Source organism: Ursus americanus, chromosome 32 (genome assembly GCF_024610735.1).
Source record: "Ursus americanus isolate L20-20 chromosome 32, mUrsAme1.1.p, whole genome shotgun sequence".
NCBI lineage: Eukaryota > Metazoa > Chordata > Mammalia > Carnivora > Ursidae > Ursus > Ursus americanus.
The window spans coordinates 30,823,386-30,837,261 of record NC_142158.1 but is presented as its reverse complement, the minus strand read 5'-3'; the positions used below and the strand labels follow the sequence as shown (position 1 = coordinate 30,837,261).

Sequence of the window (13,876 nt, the reverse complement as noted above, 5' to 3'; positions counted from 1 at the left end):
TATGGGAAAGGGTGGAGGGCTCCTTCCAGGGCAGTTTAAAATCCTTTCAAGGGTGGTTTCCTCTTGGGGAGGGGAGGGCGCGCTTATCCCTGCCTGCCTGCTTTCCAGTTATCCTTTATCATTGGTGGACACGGTTGACCCTCAGCCTAGCTGTCAGCAGTGATGGGTTGCACCCTCTGGCGGGGGGCACTGGTGGGCAGGGTTTGCCCCTTGCATAGCTGCTGAGTGGCACAGCTGTAGCTTTGGGGGACATGCTAGTGGGTGGGGCCAGCCCTCAGCCCTGTTATCTGCAATGACTGGCTTCTACCTCTGGGTACACTGGTGCGCAGGGCTTGCCCCCCCCACCTTTATTCCCATGGTTAGGCAAGAGACCCCACTGTGGCTAGTGTGGGCATGCTGGTGGGCGAAGCTAGCTCCCTAGCTCTTCAGGACAGGGTCTGGAGGTGTGCTTGGAGGGGTAACTCCCAGCTGGAGCTGCCAGCCAGGTATGACAAAACAGTAGTTGCCCCAGGGGAATTCTGGTTGCAACTGAGACTGCCCTCCAGGTATGGTGGGGTGGGAGCCACCAGGGAGGGGTGCCTGCCATGTGGGGCAGGTCCACAGGGGAACTCTGGGACTGGGCTAGCATGCTTGCAAGGTAGGTAGAGATTGCCAGAACAGGCTCCCTCAAGTGTCTGGCCAGCTAGGTTGAAGAAGGGCAAGGAAAGTGGCACCCTCCAGCACTATCATTTTCCAAGAAAGTTCTTGCAGATTCCTGTCCCTTCCAACACACATTCCAAAATTAGTAAATCTCCTTCACTTAATACGCAGGTACTAGGCACTTTCCAAACCCTGCTTCTGTGTTGGGTCTTGGACTGGGCGATAGTAGTGCCCTGGCCCTTTAACAGTTGGAGTCTCAGTTTCCTATAGACTTGTGGTTCTCCCAGAAATAAGCCCCCCTGATTTTCAGAACCCGATGTTATGGGGTCTCTCGTCTTTCTGGTGCAGGTCCCAGGGCCAGGGGTGCCCATTGTGGGGCTTGATCTCCAGGCTCCTCCATGCCTGTGATATCTATCCCTCCTGCTGTGGGTCGCAGCCTTGGGGGTTTGGTTCACCAACTGTGTCTCTGCCCTTCCTCCCCTTCTTTCCTTCTTTTCTTCTCTCTTTTTTTTAAAGATTACTTATTTATTTGAGAGAGCGTGCGCGTGTATACACACACACACACACACACACACACACACACACGGGTGGGGGGGGCAGAGGGAGAAGGACAGACAGACCCCCTGCTGAGCAGGGAGCTGAGGATGCAGGGCTCTGTCCCAGGACCCTGGAAATCATGACCTGAGCCAGAGGCAGATGCTTAACTGACTGAGCATCCCAGGTACCTCTTCCCCCTCCCCATTTTGATATGGTCTTCTCCGTATATCTTTAGCTATGGAAGATCTGTTCTGCCAGTCTTTAGGTCGTTTTCAGAGTAAGTTTTATCACAAGTGGTTGTTGCCTCTGTATGTCCTTGATAGGAGGTGAGCTCAGGATCCTCCTATTCTTCTTTCTTTCCCCTCTCTCCTAGACTCCAAGTTGTTAATATATTCTGGATAACAGTGCTGTTACCAGATACATGATTTGCAAAATTTTCATCCCATCCTTTGTGATTATTTTTTCACTTTCTTCATAGTGTTCTTGGAAGCAGAGACGTTTTTAATTTTCATGAGGTCTCACTTACCAATTTTTTTTTGTTATTGCTTGTACTTTGTTTCGCTTAAGAAACCATTGCCTAATCAAAGGTCAATGAAGATTTACAATCCCTATGCTTTCCTCTAGGAGGTAGATAGTTTTAGCTCTTACACTGCAGTCATTGCTCCATTTTGAGTTGCTTTTTGTATACGGTGTGAGGTAGGGTATCAAACTTTGCAGTCTTTTGCTTGTGGAAATCCAGTTGTCCCAGCACCATTTGTTGAAAAGACTATTATTTCCCCCATTGATCTGTCATAGCAACCATTTTGAGTATCAGTTAAACATAAATATAAAAGTTTATTTCTCAGCTCTCAGTTCTATTCCATTGATCTGTGTCTCTCCTTATCCTAGTACCACACAGTCTTGATTATTGTAGCTTTGTAGTAAGTTTTGGAACTGTGAAGTGTGAGTTCTCTCAGCTTTGTTGTTTTCAAGGTTGTTTTGGCTATTTTACTTAGTTTTGCTGTGAACCTACAACTGTTCTAAAAAATAATGTCCATAAAAGAAAAACAAAAAAACTACCCTTATGTTGTAATATTGGGAGCGTAGTAAATTCTTTTTTCCTTTCTTTATTCCTCAAACTTTCTGTAATATATAACTATGTTAAATCTTATACTTTTAACACAGTTTTGGCTAATAGAATAAGTTTTTAACTCAAGAGGCAACTTTTAGCTCTGTAGATAAAACTCAAGTTACCTAACTTTCCAGGAAGAGTGTGTGAAGGTGAGGATATAAGATTATGGGTAGAAATGAGACCGTCTTAGAGTTAGTATTCAGCTTCTTGATTCTCCTTCGTCTCTCCAGTTAGCTTCCTTCAGTTTATCCTCTGCCTTTTCATTCTCCATTAAAAGCCCTCCCTTACACTCCAGCTCAGAACTTTACTCAGAACCCTTTAGATGAAATTTTGGGAATCTGGCTAGTTTGGATAATTGCCATTGATAACTGGAATGAATGAAGCTGAGTAGCATGAGGGCAGGGAGCCAGATAATGCAATCTGAGCCACAGAAGCCACTTTGATGGAAAATAAGGGGGAAAAGGGAAGCCATACAATCAGCACTCTTTAATAGCCTTCTCTGCCCCTCTTGTGTTCTGTCAGTTTCTTTGCATCTGTATATGTTGTTTTCTTACGATATCATATGCTTTTTAAGGGCAGATATCTGCAGGTGGTGCTAGGGCTAGTTAGAAGTTTAAATAAATAGAGAATCAAGCCACGTGGCTTGGTGACAGACTGCTGTTCGTATGTTGTTTGTAACTGCTGCTACAGTGTGTGTGTGTGTGTGTGTGTGTGTGTGTGTGTGTGTGTGTGTGTTTGTATGTGTTCTAAATAGTTTGGGGGTTTTCTTTCCAGTTTAAGCAGTATTGAAATCTCAGTATATTGAGATACTTTATAGGATTGCATATAATAGGTGTCTGTTGTAAAACAAAAGCAAGTTTTACAGACACACTAAAGGTTAATGTCAATCACAAGCCAAATTTTGTGGCATTATGACTTTAAAGTATTAAGGTGATTTTTACTGTATAGTTTTTAGTTGAATTAATCAAAAGAAGGGGAAAAACAGTTCTTAATTTAGATTTTTTTAAATTGTGGTATATTAATGACCTTTAGAAATGTAAAGTCACACTTTTTTCATTCTTGTAAGGTTTAAAACAATCATTTCTTATATAGATTAAAGGAAAAAAGACTACAGTTATCCAGATTTCCAGAAATAAACACAAACCCATAGGTTTGACAGCAGTTTTTTAAAAAAGTACCTGCCATTTTTGGAGGTAGATTCATTATCAGTTGTAGGCTTTGACTTGTTTAATGTCATGGAAAACTTATACCCTTCAAATTTCAGACTCAAAATTTGTTCGAAACACTGTTTATTAAATACCTTTTCTCCCACTTAAAACTCCATTCATAATACTTGTGGGTGTTTTTTTTTGTTTGTTTTTTGGTGTTTTTTTTTTGTTTGTTTTTTGTTTTACTGTGTCTCTTTTTCTGGCTTGAAAGTGTACTCATGGACTTGTGCTTCTGGCCAAGATGGATTAAGAGAGATTGATTTACTCTCTTGGCTGTAATCACATAACAAACAAAAACCCCAGAAAAAATATATGAAGTTTCAAACACTGAACAAGAGGCAGCACAAGACAATGATCACCAAGAAACCAGAAACAGATGAGCCCTACAATTATCCTAGCTTACTATCTGGGGAGAGTTTCCAGGCTGCAGTGTCCAAGAAGGGGAGAGCTCAGCTGTCGCCTTGAGTTGAGGAGACAGAGCTGGAGTCCAAGGAGGCCAGGGTGGCTACAGTTAGGAAAGGAAAGAGCTGCACAGAGAGAACTCCATAGGTCTGCAAAGTCCCTCTTAAGTCCAGATGAGTACTAATCAGTGCATGTATTTTATGGAAGCTACCCAAAACCAAGAAAGAACCACCCAAAAGGATTACAGGGAACAATCTCTGATTCTTTCTCAGTTTGTGTTCCTAACAGCCAGAGAGGAAAATATAAGTCATAGGATATTGGTTAGAATACTCAGAAAGGTATTGCCTCAGCAGTGGGGCAAATGCCTTAAACTGAAGACTGCTCTGGTCCCTTCTAACAAAGCATAAAAGCAGACCTCAGGAGGATCAAGCTGTTTCCAAGTAGTTTAACTGCATCCCAGAACAAAGCTTAATATTTATAATTATACAAAAATATTTAGTATTCACCAAGGTAAAATTCACATTTGGCTTCCAATAAAAAATATTAGACTTGGAATGAAGCAGGAAAATGCAGCCCCTGAGGAAGAAAATCAATAAGTCAAAACAGAGACATAGATGATGTAATTAGTGGACAAATACATTAAAACGTTTATTATGACTGTATTCCATATGTTCAGGGTATTACAAGAAAGATTGAGAATATCAAATACAGATATGTAATATATTTTAAAGACCCAAATTGAACATCTAAATATGAAAACTACAATGTGTGAGATGAAAAATACACTTCATGGGGTTTACAACAAATTAGTGCAGGAGAAAAAGATTAGTAAACTTGAAGCCAAACAATATAAAACATTAAAAATAAAAGGAAAATAAGACTGGGAAAAGGATCAATAGGGTATCAGTGAGCTATAAGACAACTTCAGGGGGTCTAATATACATGTAATTGTTGTCTTGAGGAGAGGAGGGGTTGTAGAAAAAATTTTTGAAGAAACAATCGCCAGATTTTTCCAGATTGATAAAAACTGTAAGCTCAGAGATCTAAGAAAAAGAGGAAAAGGGGAACAAAACCAGATGTGACAAATAGCAAAATGTTAAATTTACACCAATCTATATTAACAATCACATTAACTGTAAATGACTTAACCCGGTTAAAAGGCGGGACTTAGCAGGTTGGGTAAAAAGCCAAGACTCAATGTATGCTGCCTACAGGAAACCTACTGTTCATATTAAGATCCAAATAGGCTAAACGTAGAAGGTTCACAAAGGATATTCCATGCTAATACTAGTCAGGAAAGTTGGAATAACTATATCAATTTCGGACAAACTAGATTTTAGAGCAAAGAATATTACCAGGAATAAAGAAGATCATTTTGTAATGGTAAAGTGGTCAGTTCAAAAAGTGGAATTAATAGTCCTAAATATTTATACACCTAATAAACTTCAAAATATATGAATCATAAACTGACAGAACTACCTTTCAGTTGGTAGAACAAGAAGACAAAATATCAGTAATGATTTAGAAGAATTAAACACCAACAACCAATTGACCTAATAGACATTTATTTGACATCTACCCAGTTTACAGCAGAACACACATTTTGTTCAATTGCATAGAGAACATTTACTAGTATAGACACATTTTGGTCCCTAAAATAGTGTCAATAAATTTAAAATTACATCATAAAAAGTAAGTCATCTGACCAAAAGGGAGTTAAATTTAAAATTGATAACAAAAAAACTATCTGGAAAACCCCTAAATATTTATAAACTAATACATCTTTAAGAAATTTATGGGTCAAAGAAAAAAAATCAAAGGTGAATTTAGAAAGTTTTTTGTACTGAGTGGAAATGAAAACAGTGTCAGAATTTGTGGGAGGTAGCTAATGCAAGGGCTCAGAGGAAAATTCTTTTTTTTTTTTTTTAAGATTTTTATTTATTTATTTATTTGACAGAGACAGCCAGCGAGAGAGGGAACACAAGCAGGGGGAGTGGGAGAGGAAGAAGCAGGCTCCTAGGAGCCTGATGCGGGGCTCGGTCCCAGAACGCCAGGATCACGCCCTGAGCCAAAGGCAGACGCTTAACGACTGCGCCACCCAGGCGCCCCAGAGGAAAATTCTTAACATCATATGCCTGTGTTAGAGAAAAAGTGAGGTTGCAAATCATTGTGTTGAGCCTCCACCTTAAGAAACTAGGAAAAGAAGAGAAAATTAAACCCAAAGTAAGCAGAAGAAATGAGTTAATGATAAAAGCTGGAACCAATGAAACAGCAGAGAGTCAATGAAATAAAAAGCTGGCTCTTTGAGAAGACCAGTAAAATTGATAAGCCTCAGCCTAACGTAAATCAGGAAAAAGAGAAGACGCAAGTCACCAACATCAGGAACAGAAGAGTTGTCAAAGCTACAGATCGCATAGGTATTAAAAGGATAAATAAGACAGTGATATTAATTACTTTATGCCAGTATATTAGACAGTTAGATGAAATGGGCAGATTCCTTAAAAGACACAAAATACAAACACTCAAGAAGAAACAACTTGACTAATCCTTTATCTATTAAAGACATTATAGTCCCCCAAGTAAAATCCTGGACCCAGATGACTTCCCTGATTAATTCTACCGGACATTTTAAGAAGTCATAATGCCAGTTTTATACAAATTTCTCCATAAAATTGATGAGGAGGGAATACTTCTTAACTCACTCTATGTTACTGGTATTATTTTGATATTAAAACCAGGCAGTGGTGTCTGTCTAGCTCAGTTGGTAGAGCATATGACTCTTCATCTCAGGGTTGTAAGTTCAAGCCCCACGTTGGGTGTAGAGATTACTTAAAAAATAAAATAATAAATCCATCCATCCATCCAAATACATTGCCAGAAAAAAAATTATAGACCAATATTCCTTATGAGCACAGTCATAAAATTCTTAACAAAATTTTAGCAAATTGACCCCAACAACATATAAGATGGATAAAGTACAATGACCAAATAGGATTTGTCCCAGGAATGCAAACAGCAATCCCTCATTAGTTGTGGTTTCGCTTCCCATGGTTTCAGTTACCTGTGGTCAACCGCAGTCCGGAAGCATATGATTCTTCCGATATATCCTTGAAAGGTCAATAGTAGCTTAACACTACGTCACAATGCCTATATCATTCACTTCCCTTCTTCTCATTTTGTAGGCATCTTCACAAGAAGGGTGAGTACAGTTCAGTTAAGATATTTTGAGAGAGACGACATTCATATAAGTTTTATTATAGTATAATTGTTCTAGTTTATTATTATGTTGTTACACTCTTACTGTGCTAATTTATAAATTAATCTTTATCACAGATATGTATGTATAGGGAAAAACATAGTAAATATAGGGTTTGCTACTATTCATAGTTTCAGGCATCCACTGGGGGTCTTAGGTTATATCTCTTGCAGATAAGGTGGAGGGCAGGATACTGTGTACCACGTTAACAAAGAAAAAGGAGAAGAAAAATTTAAAAAGAATACCATTATAGTAAAATTTTAAAAATTCAATACCTAGGGATAAATTGTGTAAAAGATGTGTAAAATCTCTACACTGGAAGCTATAAAATGTTACTGAGAAAAAACAAAGAAAACCTAAGTAAATGAAGAACTATTATGTTCAAGGATTGGAAGACGCAGTATTGTCAGTTCTCTCTAAAGACGTAGATTCAGTACAATCCCAATCACAGTCCCCAGCAGGCAATTTGTAGAAAGCGATAAACTGGTTTTGAAATTCATATGGAAATGAAGGTCCTAGAATAACCAATTTTGATGAAGAACAGGATTTAATACTATCTGACTTCTAATACTTATTGTAGCGATAATAATCAAAACAATGGTATTGATGTAAAGATAAATAGATCTGTGGAACTCAGAGAGTCTAGAAGAAAATATGGTCAGTTAATTCTTGAGTGTGGTGCCAAGGAAAGTAAATGGGAAAAGAATAGTCTTTTCAATAAATGGAACAATTTGATACTCCTATACAAAAAAACTGAATCATACTTTAATCCATACTTTTCATCATATATGAAAGTTAATTCAAAATTGGATAGCTGGGTGGCTCAGTTGGTTAAGCATCTGATTCAGCTCAGATCATGATCTCAAGGTCTGGGTATCGAGTCTCTTGTTGGGCTCTACATTCAGCAGGGAGTCTGTTTCTCCTTATCCCTCTCCCTCTCCCTTTGCCCCTCCCCTGGCTCTCTCTCTCTCTTTCAAATAAATAAATAAAATCTTAAAACAAAGTTACTTCAAAATCAAAAAGAGACATGTTTCCACTTATATGAAATTCTGTAAAATACAAACTATTCAAAAAGCAGATGAGAGGTTGTCTGGAGACATGAGGTGGAGAGGAATGAATTGTAAAAGTACACAAGAGGGGCGCCTGGGTGGCTCAGTTGGTTAAGCATCTGCCTTCAGCTCAGGTTGTGGTCCTGGTGTCCTGGGATCGAGCCCCACATTGGGCTCCCTGCTCAGTGGGGAGTCTGCTTCTCCCTCTCCCTATATATAGCCCTCTCATGTTCTCGCTGTCTCTCTCAAATAAATAAATAAAATCTTAGTGATAAAAGTACATAAGAAAAATTTTGGGGGTGACAGGTATGTCCATTATCTTGATTGTAGTGATGGCTTTATAGATCTATATACATATATGAAAACTTACCAAGTTGTATACTTTAAATATGTGTAATTTACTGTAAAGTAGATGTCACTACATCTGTTTTTAAAATGTACTTGAGTGTTTATATTTTGCTGCTCAAATTTCAGGATCACAGAAGCAGCTCGATAATTTTTAAATAATTTTTCAGTGATTAAGTTTGAGATGGGAAAACATGCATTGTGTATTATCAAGTTCACTTATAGTTTTAACTTATCACGAAACTGAACAACTGTAATAAATGTTCCAAAGTGGGCTTTCTGAAATTCTAAAGGAATTTTCAGAATGATACATATCAAATGTTAGATTTAATTTTACTGTCAGAACATTGTTGTTCAACTGGATGATAAATAGAGAGGAAAGAAAGTTACAAGAACCCTAAAGATAAAATGGAGGAAGTCAACAGAATTCTGAAGCCTCGGGAGAATTTCGGGAGATTTTGATACATAGGTATCTATGTAAATAACGGCCCCTCAAATATGTCCACATCCTAATCTCTGGAATTTGTTAATGTTACCTTCCACAATAGAAGGGACTTTGCAGATGTGATTAAAGACTTTGAGATGGAGAGATTATCCTGGATTATACAGATGGGCCCAAAATAATCACAGGGGTTCTTAGGAAATTTAAGAAAGCAGAGAAATTTTCCTGGCTGTGGTCAGAGGGAGATGTGACTGCAGAAGAATGATCAGAGACATACAGTATTGCTATTTTGAAAATAGAGGAAGGAGCCATGAGCCACGGAATGTGGGCAGCCTCTAGAATCTGGGGAAAAAAAAAAAGCAAGAAAATAGATTTTCTCCTAGAGCCTCTAGAAGGAGTGCAGCCCCGCTAACACCTCGATTTTTTTGCCCGGAGAGCTCTTATTTCTGACTCCATAACTATAAGATAATAAATGTGTATTACCTAAGCGGTTAAATTTGTGGTAATTTGTTACTGCAGCTATAAAATACAAATCAGTATCTAAGGCGGTAAAGCTAAGAATTAATAGTGTTTTAGCCAGAGTGTTGCAATGGAAGGTGAACTCTGTAATACCAAAATAACTTTTTCCATTCCTTAGGAATTGTTTCCCTTCCACATTTCAAATCTTATTTTCCCATAAAGTAAAATGTGTATTTATTCATTAAAAAGTAATTCTAAATATAAAATATTAGAGTTGCCATAAATCTTAGATATCATTCTAGTGTGACCTGAAATTTACAGATGGAGAAACTGAGCAACAGCCAAAGATTCCATGGCAAGTTACCAATAGATTGGAGCTTCAATTCAGGCATCGTTCGGTGTTCTATCATATGTACCCTTAGAAATTTGTTCTGGAATTGTGGAATATCTGAGTCACTTGTTGGAAGAGGGTGCTTACTTAGAGAGGTAGACAAATCTTCGTCTCGTTGACAAGATTAATTGTGGGATTTGTCACCTTGGAAAGCCCTAAAAACCTGATCCTTCCTTAAGAGATGGAGTAAGTCACATTAACAAACTTCACTGGTCAGTAACTTAACATGCATATGGGGGAAGGTACCAACTCAAAATGGAGGGGCTTGGGAGATGGTGGGGACACATCAAAAATAAATTTTCCAGGATGCCTGGGTGGCTCAGTCGCCTTAAGCGTCTGCCTTCAGCTCAGGTCATGATCCCAGGGTCCTGGGATCCAGTACCACATCGGGCTCCCTGCTCAGCGGGGAGTCTGCTTCTCCCTCTGCCTGCTGCTCCCTCTGCTTGTGCGTGCTCTGTCTCTCTCTGACAAATAAATAAAATCTTTACCAAAAAAAGTAATAAAATAAATTTTCCTTATTCTTCCCTGGGATCTGTTATAGTGTTATAGATTCTGTTTTTCTCCAGACTTCTCCCCAATGGAAGATCCACTCGTTCTCAAAACTCAGTGCCCAGACAGAGGCCTCTAGACATCAAACCTGAGAGTGGCACTCTTTCCTTTCTCTGTCCTCAGTTGTAGTTCTCCTTCCACACTTTTATGGTGGGGATTTAAGGTAGCCAAGGTTTTTGTTCCTTCTACTTAAGGTTTTATTCACAGACCAACAATGCTGTTCTCATACAGTTTTTCTCTTGGACATAATAATGGAACTTTGGAAAGAATATATTAAACCCATGTCTTAAATCTGCTAAATTTATATTACAGTGCTTTAATAAGACAGTACTGTAGGGGGGCGCCTGGGTGGGTCAGTCATTAAGCATCTGCCTTCGGCTCAGGGCGTCATCCCGGCGTTCTGGGATCGAGCCCCGCATCGGGCTCCTCCGCTTGGAGCCTGCTTCTTCCTCTCCCACTTCCTCTGCTTCTGTTCCCTGTCTCGGGGGCTGTGTCTTTCTCAGTCAAATAAATAAATAAAATCTTAAAAAAAAAAAAAAAAGACAGTACTGTAAGAGGATACAATATGATACAGAACTTTTACCCTAGGTCTTCCCTCTGCATTCCAGCTCTCTAAACCATCTCTTCCTCCAGTTGTGATTTAATGTATCCTCAGAGATTGACAGCTGAGTGTTGTCTTCTGTTCTTGACTGCCCATGTTTAAGCCAAACTGATATAACTAACAAGGTGAGTCTGCTGTGGGTATGTATGTGTAGCCATATACTTACAGTGCACTTCAGAGATATGCTAATTTGGCCAGGGTTTTATTAGAACAGAATATTATTTTTACTTTTTTTATAGTTCAACACTCAGGTACAGTGTAATTCTCAAGATTTTTCAGAGTAGATTTGGAGAAGGAATGTAGTCAACTGGTAATGATATTTCAGCAATGATTCCTTACTCTAGTGTCTGATATTTTGCCATATTTATATTGACTGCTGTTGAAAATCACAATTCACTTCAGTGTTTGTTGCCTCTTTTACTCCATTCACTTACACTAGGTGGTAGAGGTACAAAAATGAATAGGACACATTGTCTATAGACCTGCCTGTAGTGTTTATAGACCTTTGTCATGTGTTACCTCATTGGCTTGTTCTTAGAAATCATCAGACTTGGAAGCAAACTATTTGACCCTATGAGTCAACCCATGTTGATAATCTACCACTAGAAGTTTGATATAGCTGGAAGTTTGATTTTGCTATAAAAAATATGAGCAAACATGTTCAAAACATGAATAGAGGCTTACCCCTGTCTTTACCCTTACCAGAATGTAAGTTCTAAGAAGATAGAAGTTGTTTTCTTTTGTTTACTGCTGTGCTTCCATTGCCTGGAACAGTGGCCCATAGCAGGTACTCAGGAGCTGTTTGCTGAGTGCCTCCTTATCTTTCAGCTTTTAACTCAGATGTGTGCATACGATGTTCTGGCTGCCTGTTCCTTTATGGATATATTTACCTGATCTCCCAGTGGCCTGCATTTAGTCACACAGCCGTACTTAGCTGTAGGGTAGGACACTGAGGCTTTATTCTGGGAAGCTTTCTGCCCTGTTAAAAAATAGAGGTCTTGGGGCGCCTGGGTGGCTCAGTGGTTAAGCGTCTGCCTTCGGCTCAGGGCGTGATCCCAGGGTCCTGGGATTGAGCCCTGCATCGGGCTCCTTGCTCTGCTGGGAGCCTGCTTCTTCCTCTCCCACGCCCCTGCTTCTGTTCCCTCTCTCACTGGCTGTCTCTTTGTCAAATAAATAAATAAAATCTTTAAAAAAAATATTAATATTAGTAAGGAAGAAGTGGAGAAAAAGAGACTTGAAAATTACTGGTGGTCTCTACCGTAACTGTAACCAGTGATATCTGTCAGATGTACCTTTGAGCTAAGGGGTGTCACGACTTGGCGTAAAGCAGGCTACGGCTAGTGACAGCACAAGGCAATGTGTAAAGTCAAGAAAGTACCAGAGAAGGATTCAGATGTTTACCTGAGGTAAAAGAGCAGTAAATAATTTTATTTGAACAATGGTACGGTATTAAAGGAATGAGAGGACCCGTGCTTTCAAAGTGTTGAGAGAGCTTTTTACTCTATCATTGGTAATATTGCTACCTGCTTTAGGGATGGTGTGCAGTTTTTAAGCTGTTCAGCTGTATTGCTAAAAGTCCTAGTAATCCGAAGCGAGGCTTAGACATTAGAAGTTGGAGAACGTGGGTGTTTTGTTTTTTGTTTTTTTTACTTAGTAGTAATTGCTGTATACTTTTATCTTAATTTCCACGTAGGGTCTGATAACTCCCCAGAGAACATCCAGACTTCTCTCCTGAGTTCAAGCCTTGTCTCTCTGACTGCCTTCTGGATATCTCATGAACGCTCTTTGCTCAACCAGAGTTCTCTTCCTCTACATTGAAGGCACTCCAAAATGTTTAAATTAAATTGAACAGTAAAAATATAAAGTCCTGTTGAGGGGTGCCTGGGTGGCTCTGTCAGTTGAGCACCTGCCTTCCACTCAAGTCATGATCCCGAAGTCCCCGGGATGGAGCCCCGCATCGGGCTCCCTGCTCAGTGGGGAGTCTGCTTCTCCGTCTCCCTCTGCCCCTCGCCCCACTCATGCGCTCTCTCTCACGCGCGCTTTCTCTCAAATAAATAAAAATCTTTTTTAAAAATTAAAAAAAAGAAATTTCAGTGGTTTTAGATTAACCTTACCAATCTATTAAAAAAAAAAGTCCTGATGAGTGGAATCATGAAGTGTTTGATCTTTTTGTCCTAAATTTTTAAAAAATCATGAAAGTAATATATGTTTATTGTTAAACTATTTAAGTGACCTAAAATAAAATTTAAGAAGTGAAAATTTCTTCCTATCTCCACCTCCTCTCAGATCTCATTCTCCAGGGTTATCTTTACTGGCTATTTTGATAGTAGGTGTCTTTCCAGACTTTTTGTGTGTATGTATGTATGTATATATGTATATCTATCTATCTATCTATCTATATGCAATATATACTATTTTCCTTCTAAAAATAAGATCATATTACAGATTGTTTTCAACTCACCATTTGCTTAATATAGTACATGTTAGACATCTTTCCATCTTTTCATGTCATTATTAGAAGGTTATTTTATCTGGAATGGCTAAGACCTTACGTGTTCTATATTAATATTTCCAGAGTTTAGCTATCTTAACTCTAAGAAAAAACAATGATAAAAAAAATTAGACATGGGGGCGCCTGGGTGGCTCAGTCGTTAAGCGTCTGCCTTTGGCTCAGGGCGTGATCCCAGGGTCCTGGGATTAAGCCCCGCATCTGGCTCCCTGCTTCTTCCTCTCCCACTCCCCCTGCTTGTGTTCCCTCTCTCACTGGCTGTCTCTCTCTGTCAAATAAATAAATAAAATCTTTTTAAAAAATTAGGCATGTAATATTTGCATAATTTGTAATCCAGTGCTGTAAAATGATTGCACACACCAGAATCTACAAACAGCT

General features: G+C 39.1%; 1 protein-coding gene across 9 annotated transcripts in view; it reads left to right on the top strand.

Annotated features, from left to right (window-relative positions):
• FKBP5 (FKBP prolyl isomerase 5) overlaps window positions 1-13,876 on the top strand; it is a 120,369-nt gene that overhangs the window by 29,536 nt on the left and 76,957 nt on the right. The window contains exon 5 of one of the 9 annotated variants that reach the window (XM_045772052.2): window positions 10,997-11,114. The exons of the other annotated variants lie outside the window; for them this stretch is intronic. The gene's annotated coding sequence lies outside the window, so the exon portion shown is untranslated. The remainder of the gene's footprint in view (window positions 1-10,996; window positions 11,115-13,876) is intronic. 9 annotated transcript variants of the gene reach the window in all.